Source organism: Castanea sativa, chromosome 8 (assembly GCF_040712315.1).
Source record: "Castanea sativa cultivar Marrone di Chiusa Pesio chromosome 8, ASM4071231v1".
Lineage (NCBI taxonomy): Eukaryota > Viridiplantae > Streptophyta > Magnoliopsida > Fagales > Fagaceae > Castanea > Castanea sativa.
This window is the reverse complement of record NC_134020.1, coordinates 44,503,923-44,512,596: the sequence shown is the minus strand read 5'-3', so window position 1 is coordinate 44,512,596 and position 8,674 is coordinate 44,503,923.

Sequence of the window (8,674 nt, the reverse complement as noted above, 5' to 3'; positions counted from 1 at the left end):
CACAAACTAAAGTTTATTTACACAAACATAAACTGATATGATTTTTCTTTAAAACCAAAAATCAATTTCTTCACAAAAACATATTTGAATTTTTAAAGAAGGGGATGCATTCATAAAATAGATTCATGTGATTTAATTTTATTCACGAGTTCAACATATCATTCATATCATGTATAAAAATGATACATTGGTCACAAGAGTTTAGAAGACCAAACTCTGTCTAGACGAAATGGGTGTCTAACACCTTCCCATTCCGTAACATAGCCTTCGAATTTAGTGTCTTTGGATAAGTAGATCTAAGCTTTATCTTTGTTTTTATTTTGGGTAGATTGTAACTAGAACAAAAAGCCATGTATTTTTGGTAGATTGTAACTAGGACCCAAAGCCATGTAATCTTCAATTTATCAAACTTGTATTTTTTTTCTCAATCAATAACGATGAGGCATTTCAATCATGTAAATTTGTATTTTATTTTTTCTTATTATTTTTTTTTAAAAAAAAGTGGCAACTCCAAACCTCTTACCCAAAAAGAGAGATGTCCAAAAAACCACTCCACAAAATCTCTCTTTTTTGAGAGGCGCTTTTGGCGAGGTCTCTCACACCATGATGGTCTACTAATAATGCAAGGTCGTCCATATCAATGGACGACCTTAATGATTTTTTCTGGACTTATCAATAATAATAATAATAATAAAAATAATAATAATAATAAGTTTCTGTTAGATATAAAATATAAAAAAGGAAGCAAAACATGAAAACAACACCCAAAAAAAAAGAAAGGCAAAAGGCAAAACATGAAAACAAAGTCTAGTTCTACACAGCCAAAAAAAAAAAAAAAGAAGAAGAAAGAAAGGAATTTAAATTTTAAAAAAAAAAAAAAAAAAAAAAAAAACAAGAATGAGGAAGTTAAAAAAAAAATTAAAAAAGGGGAGGGCAGATGAGTAATTTCTCATCAAACTCACTCCCTCCCCACTTTTCTCTCTAGTTTTATTCTCAAATTTGAGAGAAAACTTTTTCTTCTTAAATGGTAGATCTGGTGAGAAAACTCTCTCATCCCCATTTTCTCCTCCACCAACCAAACTCCCTCCTCTCTCATTTTCTCTCCTATTTTTTCTCTCCTTTTATCATTTCACCCAACCTAGCATACCATAAGGGCAAAACCAAATCAAGTTAATGTAACCAAATACTCCATATCGGGCAAAAATAGGGCCAACCTACACAACCATGCATGTTCATCGTCCATGACAAAAAGGTCATATGATCATCCCTTCCCACAAATAAGCTAGCTAACATTTGAACAAAGTTAATGTTTCATTTTTCTAAAAGGAGAGGCTCCCATGCTTTGAAATCAACCTGATTTGGTTCCTAATCTCTCAATATAAAAAACCATCACCACCTAAACTTTCTCGATCTCCTCATCACCACATTCTTACTCTAGCTTCATCGAAACCTCTTCAATTTCCTCACTACCAAATCTCTTAAGTCTGAACCCATTACCAAACGTTATTCACCTCTCAAATTTTCCATTGCTTATATAAGTAATATCTTATACGTCCAGAAAGATGAGAACTTCACGTTTAGTAAAGGGGCAACGACCAAAGTTTAAAACTCACTTTAGTCTCTCCTTTACTCACTAATCCACTTATATACTGATTGGTCTCAATGGTCATCATTGACCATACCTATATTCAGAAAAATAAAACAAACTTCTAGCAAGAGCAACGAGAGAGTAATGTAATTTCAATTGGCATTCACCACTCAACTCTATATGTCCTCCCATCTCTAACTCACTTTTCTCTTTGGTTGTTACTTTATTATAACTCATTATGTTTACTTTAATATTTTTCAGGTTAATTTATACAAATTTACTGAATTTAACATTTCTTTGCTAAAATCCTTTACATGACCTTGTGGGACATTTTTTATTTTACCATGACAGATAATTTATGTTGTCATTCTTGAACATGTTTACGTGGCCTTGATGAAATCTTTCCTATTACTTTGCTGGATAAGATCATTGTTTAGTTAGCTTTGTTGCATTCATTTTATGCTTTGCAAAATATGATCATTTAGCTTTACTAGACTTTTGTCAATATTTAAACTTGTTTATATAAACTTACAAAATCTTGTCAACTGGGCCTTTGGACTTTTGGCCCCAAGTTTATTAGATTTAGTGATTTGATTTTTACTGAATACTTGCACAGTTTCACTTCGTCCTGGTTAATAGCTTTTAACCTTGCTGCTGGATATATTTGTTTAGCCTTCCCTAGGCGCGCTTATTTGGCTCTGGTAGATACACTAGTTTACCATTGTTGGGTACTTTTATTTTAGCTTTACTGGACATATTCTTAATTTTGACAATGCTAAATGCAGTGAATTTTCTAAACACGTTTTCTTAGCTTTGCAGGGGGCATTATAAGGCCTTCGTCGAACATATTATGTTTGGTTTTGTTAAAAGTAGGTCCATGTGATTCTTCATTTCTCTTGCTATAATATGTGTGTAGGTTTAACTTTATCATTATTATGCATCTCTACATGATAAGATTTCCTGATGTTAGTATATTCTGCAATCAACCTTATAGTGTGTTGATGCACATTTCATATCATTACTGTTGGGATGTCTTTCATCACTACTGAATATCATTTTTGTAATTGTATTGCCACCAGAAGCCACATGACTAGACATCACCATATAGCATGTCACAACTAACATTTGTGCTTATGGTTGCCTTGTGGTGGTGTTGTTGGATACTTCTTACAGAACCTAGATCTGATGATTGTCACATATGGTGCCATGCATCGGAGACATTTTTACACATTGTCGAGGAACTCAAGCTTGTTAAAAGCTATATGAACAATTCCTATGTTACTGAATCACCTTAGAGCCACCCTTAACATTGTTAGATGATATAGTCATTTTCTATGTTATCTTTTGTCATATTTCACTCGCTAATTATTTTACTTTACTGTCAAAAAGGAACCATTGCACAATGGTAGCGGCCAACAAGTGATTCACTGGCATGAATTTTGGACTCGACTATCCCACCACCAACCAGATTCTAACCACCAACAAATCAAAACATGACAATTGTTCTAATATTTACAAGACCTCAACAATCTCTGGTTGCTATAAAAGATTTTTCATCATTTAACTAGCTGGTAGTATCATATGGGGACTGAGATTAATTAATTGATAGCAATGAATGTTTAAACTCAATAACTTAACCTCACAAGTTAGGATTCATCTAATAAATTTTTGAATATATAACTCACATGATCTAAATACCATCTCGCTTGAGGCTAAAAAATATTGGACACAAAGATTTGGAGTGGTGGAACATCCTACCAGATTTTTTTTTGGGGGACCAGCTGCATTGCCCTAGTCTACCACAAAAGTAGAGTGACTAGCAAAGTAATAAATAAATAAATGCTCAACCTGATTATGGTTAGGTAAAATTTCTTTTCCGTGGGTAATTTGCAGAGTTTGGGGTCTTCTTCTTTTGCCTTTTGTCATGTCATGTCAAATTGAGGTTTGCTGATTCTTGGACCAAGTTTAAGATGGGGTAGTCGAGTCCAGAATTCTCTGCTGAATGGGCCTCCTTTCAACTGTTACTAGAGCAGCTTGAGCCAATTCTGCATGCTTACTGCCAACTTTCACTGATACTTTTGTAGACATCCCTTTTTTCCAGCCTTAAAAAATCCTAGTTTTGAACAAAATATGGCCCTAATGCAAAATCATCATTTTACATTAATGCAAAATATTATAACTCACATAGAGTTTAATTTTGTGTCATAATGGATCATCATGAAATTCAAGGAAAAATTGGTCCTTTTCAGGGACGAAATCAATTTTTTTATTTATTAAAAATATAAAAAAAATATCATTTTCAAAGGTTAAAAAACAATTCCATAATGAGCACGAATACATAGGATAAACCGATTAAGGTTAACTGAATTTTATTGGTTCTTAAAAAGATTAATAAAAGTCAACTAAAACTTTAATTCCTGTTTGTGTATTTGGAAAATGATCATGGACATGCATGAATGGAATAGCCCTAGTATAGGGTAATTGGAAATTTCTAATTATTAAAATCAGTTATTTATTTGTTATTTAGATAATTATTTTGTTATTTTGGAGAGGCAAATTATGTTTAGGTTAGGTTAGGTTAACCCAATCAGAAAAAAAGGAGCTATCATAATAAAATAAAATAAAATAACCTTGAATTTATCTCTTAAAAATGTAAAATACAAGAATGAAATCAGAGAAAAAGAGGAAAAAGGCAAAAAAATTTGAAAATATTGGTCAAAGTTCCGATCTGGCCATAATGAAAGCTCGTCAAAACCTCCAAAATTTTATTTTCTTTTTATTTTTCTCATTATAATTTTTCTAGAACTTTTATTGAATTAAAGATAATATTTTATCATTTGGAAGCCAAGTCCCCTAAGCTTCTAAAACTCTTAAAGCTTTTGCTTATAAATATAGGAACCTTTTAGAAGGAGGGGTAAACGATAAAACACTTTTTGCATTCCATTATTATGCCAAATTTTACTAAATAAAACACCCCAAAGCCACGAAATTTCCAAAGAGAAACTTCCAATTTAGCACAATACATCACAGTAACAGCATTGTCACTTCGTGAAAGTCGTGAGGATGGCTAATGAATCAGCCATTTCGATTTGTTATACTCTAAAGCCATCCACAGTTAAACATAAAAAAATAAAATAAAATAAAAAAGCCACCCACAGTTCCATACACACTCGAAATAGTCCAAAGCCCCCATCTCATGTGCCAAAGTCAACCTTAATTCATAGGATCTCTAACTCTAATTCATAGGATTTCTAACTCGACACCCTATTTGTCAACAGATCAACAACAAAGCAATAAGGCACCAACCAATCACATTTCCTCTTGAAATTCAAGGAAGAAATTTGAAGAAAATAAATGATATGTTTTCCAATCTAAAGTTTTAGCATTTTACAGTCAAAATAACACGATTATTAGTAAAATGAATTGCTAACAGATGTCCTTAGGGTAATGGTTAACAATCCATTTAAAGAACGTTTTTATGGGAGAAGAAAAAAAAATAATTAATATTTTGACAGTTTTTTTCATTTCCCGTAAGTAAAAGGAATTGCTAATAGATGCCTTTAGGGCAATGGTTAACAATCCATTTAAAGAACGTTTTTATGGGAGAAGAAAAAAAAATTAATATTTTGACAGTTTTTTTCATTTCCCGTAAAAATAGTGTCATAATTTTCCTAAAATGGATTCTTAACCATTACCCTAACTAAGGGTACTCATTAGCATGACCCTTAATAAAATTAATCTCCTTTTTTTGTGTGAAATTAATGAGAGAGAGAGAGAGAGAGAATGTAAAAGAAAGGGGTAAGGTGAGAATCCTTACCCTAGTCAATAATCAATATTGAATGTGATGTTGTCAAGTCGAGATATTGATGGACGAGGTGGTGTACTTTGGAGGTTGATAGTCCGACGCCTTCAATGCAATTACACCATTTAAGCCAAGGGATTTGTTAACTAAAAAGGTTTTTTTTTTTTTATTATTATTTGCCTAAAGGAGACCATGGATCATAGGCTTGCAGACCGTTCCATTTTGTTGGATTCTCTTTGGAACATTTGAATTTTTGGATAAATTTTTTTTTTAAAGAGTTTCAATTTATGGTGTCTGTTTTTTATGATAACTCTTTATCATCAGATCAAGACATCAATCAGTTTTTGGTGTAGGCGGGGATTGAACCCCAGATCTCTTATACAACCCTCAGAGACTTTACCAAAGAAAAATATATAAAAATAGATTAAAGCATACAAAAATATATATTATTTTAAAAAATTTGGAAAAGTATATCATTACGTGAACTTTTTTTTTATTAAAAAAAGTTTGATTCACAACCCAAAGTTAAATATGGCTATAGGAAATATATGAGTCTGCTTGTTTGGATGATCTTACATATTTCCATAGAATTATTTTTGGAATCTTTTTAATAGATATTAAACAATGTTCACTGGTATTATTTTTTTCCTTCCGTATTTCGTACTCATGGTTTTTCCTTCCTTTTTTCGAAACCTATTTTCTTACTCATATCTATGATTCTATATGGTTCAACCTTTTTCACATTTATCTTTATAACTTTTTTTGTAAAAGAAAAAAAAAATCTATTTTCATAACTTTTTTTTTTAATTTAAAAATATTATATATCTTTCTCTCTCTCCTCTTTAATTAAATTGGTTATTTAATAGTACTATAGCAAGACCCACTAAGCTTTGCATGCATTGGATACTACAAACTTCATCACAGAAAAGTTATTGCTGAGTTATTAAGTCACACATATTGTAGGTTTCTCCAAAAAAAAAAGTCACACATATTGTAGGAGCCACGCACCGCCAATTTAGGGTACTAAATACAAAATCAGTAGCTTATAACAAAAGGTACACTTAACATTAACACCACTGCAAATAATTAAGTCGAGTTCTAAAATAATGTTAGTAAAAGTTGAACTATATCAAGCATCACTAGTACATACATTTGTAGCGCTAGTATTAGAATTTTGTCCTTTTTTTCAATTATAAAAAAATTGCCTTTCCATTAATAATTTAGTCATAGTTAATCTTATTTGACACTTAAAAATTACATTATATTAAATTTAATAGAAATCAATGATTTAAAATTTCTCTTTTCTCTTAAAACCACTTTATCTAATTCCTTATATAAAACAATTTTAGAAAAATACAAAAGTACAAGCAATTTCACACTTTCGCTATAAAATATTTAAAAATTAATATGACAATAATTGTGATTAGTGTCATCTACAACATAATAAATATCTTCTCTAAGAAAATATAATAAATAAATTTCTTAATTGCTTTTTTATTTTATGTTTAAAAGCTGACACATCCATTTATAAGATTAATATAGATAAAGTTGTGATGCCTTTAGCATCACTCAACAATCTTAAGGAAACTTTTAGTAATTCTTCAACAATTATTATTATCATTATAATTTACTTCAAATGAATTTATAGCTCCATGTTAAAAAGTTAAATCGCATTAAAGAGAAAAACCCTCAAACGAATAACCAAGGGCAAAGATATGACATTTGAGTCTTTTTTCTAGTATTGTGTTTTAGGTGTTGTAAATTAGATACCTTAAACACATATAACTGCATTGGTCCTAAACACATATAACTACATTGACCAATTAAACAAATGCAATGTTATTTTTTTTTCCAAAAAAATGTAATATTTTAATAGAACCAATACAATTATGCATGTTTGAATTTAATTAAGAAATCTAATGTATTTTACTTAAGAAATTATACATAAGTTTCACTTAAACAATAAATTTTTTTCTCAAATGGACAACGGAGTGTAAATTTATGACCTTTTGAGAATAGGACATTACAAATTTAATTAGGCTAAATTACAAATTATGCCCTCTAACTTTTACCGGTTTTCATTAAATTTTTGGCCTTATAGATTCATTTCTTTAACATACATATATTTTCAATGAAATCCTTTCATCTATTAAACCCCATAAATTGACATAGTTTACTATTGGAAATCAATGGGGAGTTTAATTAATGATGCAGTCTGAATAGAGATGTACATGATTTTATTGAAAACTTAAATGAAAATTAATGGAGCTTCATGTGAATTAAAGAAATGAAATGAAAAAATAAAAAAGAAATACAAAGAGGAAAATGAAAACATATCAAAATTATAGGATATCATTTATGATTATTTAATACAAAAGTTTATTATGAAATTATTAGTAATAACCATTGCATTTACAAAATAGGCAGGCTAAGGGGGTGTTTGGTGGTTGTTTTCAAACAACCATTTTCAATTTTTAAACAATATTTCACGTATTTTCACACACTTTTTCACCCACACTTATTTCTATAAATGTTTTCAAACAACAATTTTTAATTTTTAAACACATGTACCAAACGAGCCCTTAAGTTCTTAATATAATTCTCACTTCTCGAGATATATGAGTGTACTATTGTGCACTCTTAGCATGACACTTCACAAATACAAAGTTTCTGTGAAATGAGGGAGACTAAAGCTACGGTTTAAGTTTCTAAGAAAGAGCTTCAGATATATATACTTTTAGATTAGACTATAATAAAATTTCTATCTTTTATATATAACAAAAGATTATATGAGTGTAATCTTGATAGTTGATTCCCCCACAGTGTAAGAGAACTACAAGACAACTATCAGCCTTAACCTTAGCAAAAAAAAAAAAAAAACTATCTGCCTTAACAACTTGAAAGTCACCCTGGTTACAACTCCTTTAAATTAGAGAATCATCATTTTAAGCCTTTAAATTTAGTTAATATCCACACACACACACACACACACACACATATATATATATATATATATATATGTGTGTATATATGTGTGTGTGTGTGTCCAAATAATACCTCAATTTTCATTATTCTTGTGTTCTATATATTATAACCTCAATATTTTCTATATATATTTTTCTCTTTTATCCCCATAATCATGAGAAGGTAGATGGTGGTGTTACTATTATCACTCTTCAAAGAATTAGCCGCTCATTCAAATCCCATAATTTAATCTGACTAACTCCGTCAAAGATGGGATATATAGATAGCACCACCACCCATTAATCTCTATGATGATGGTT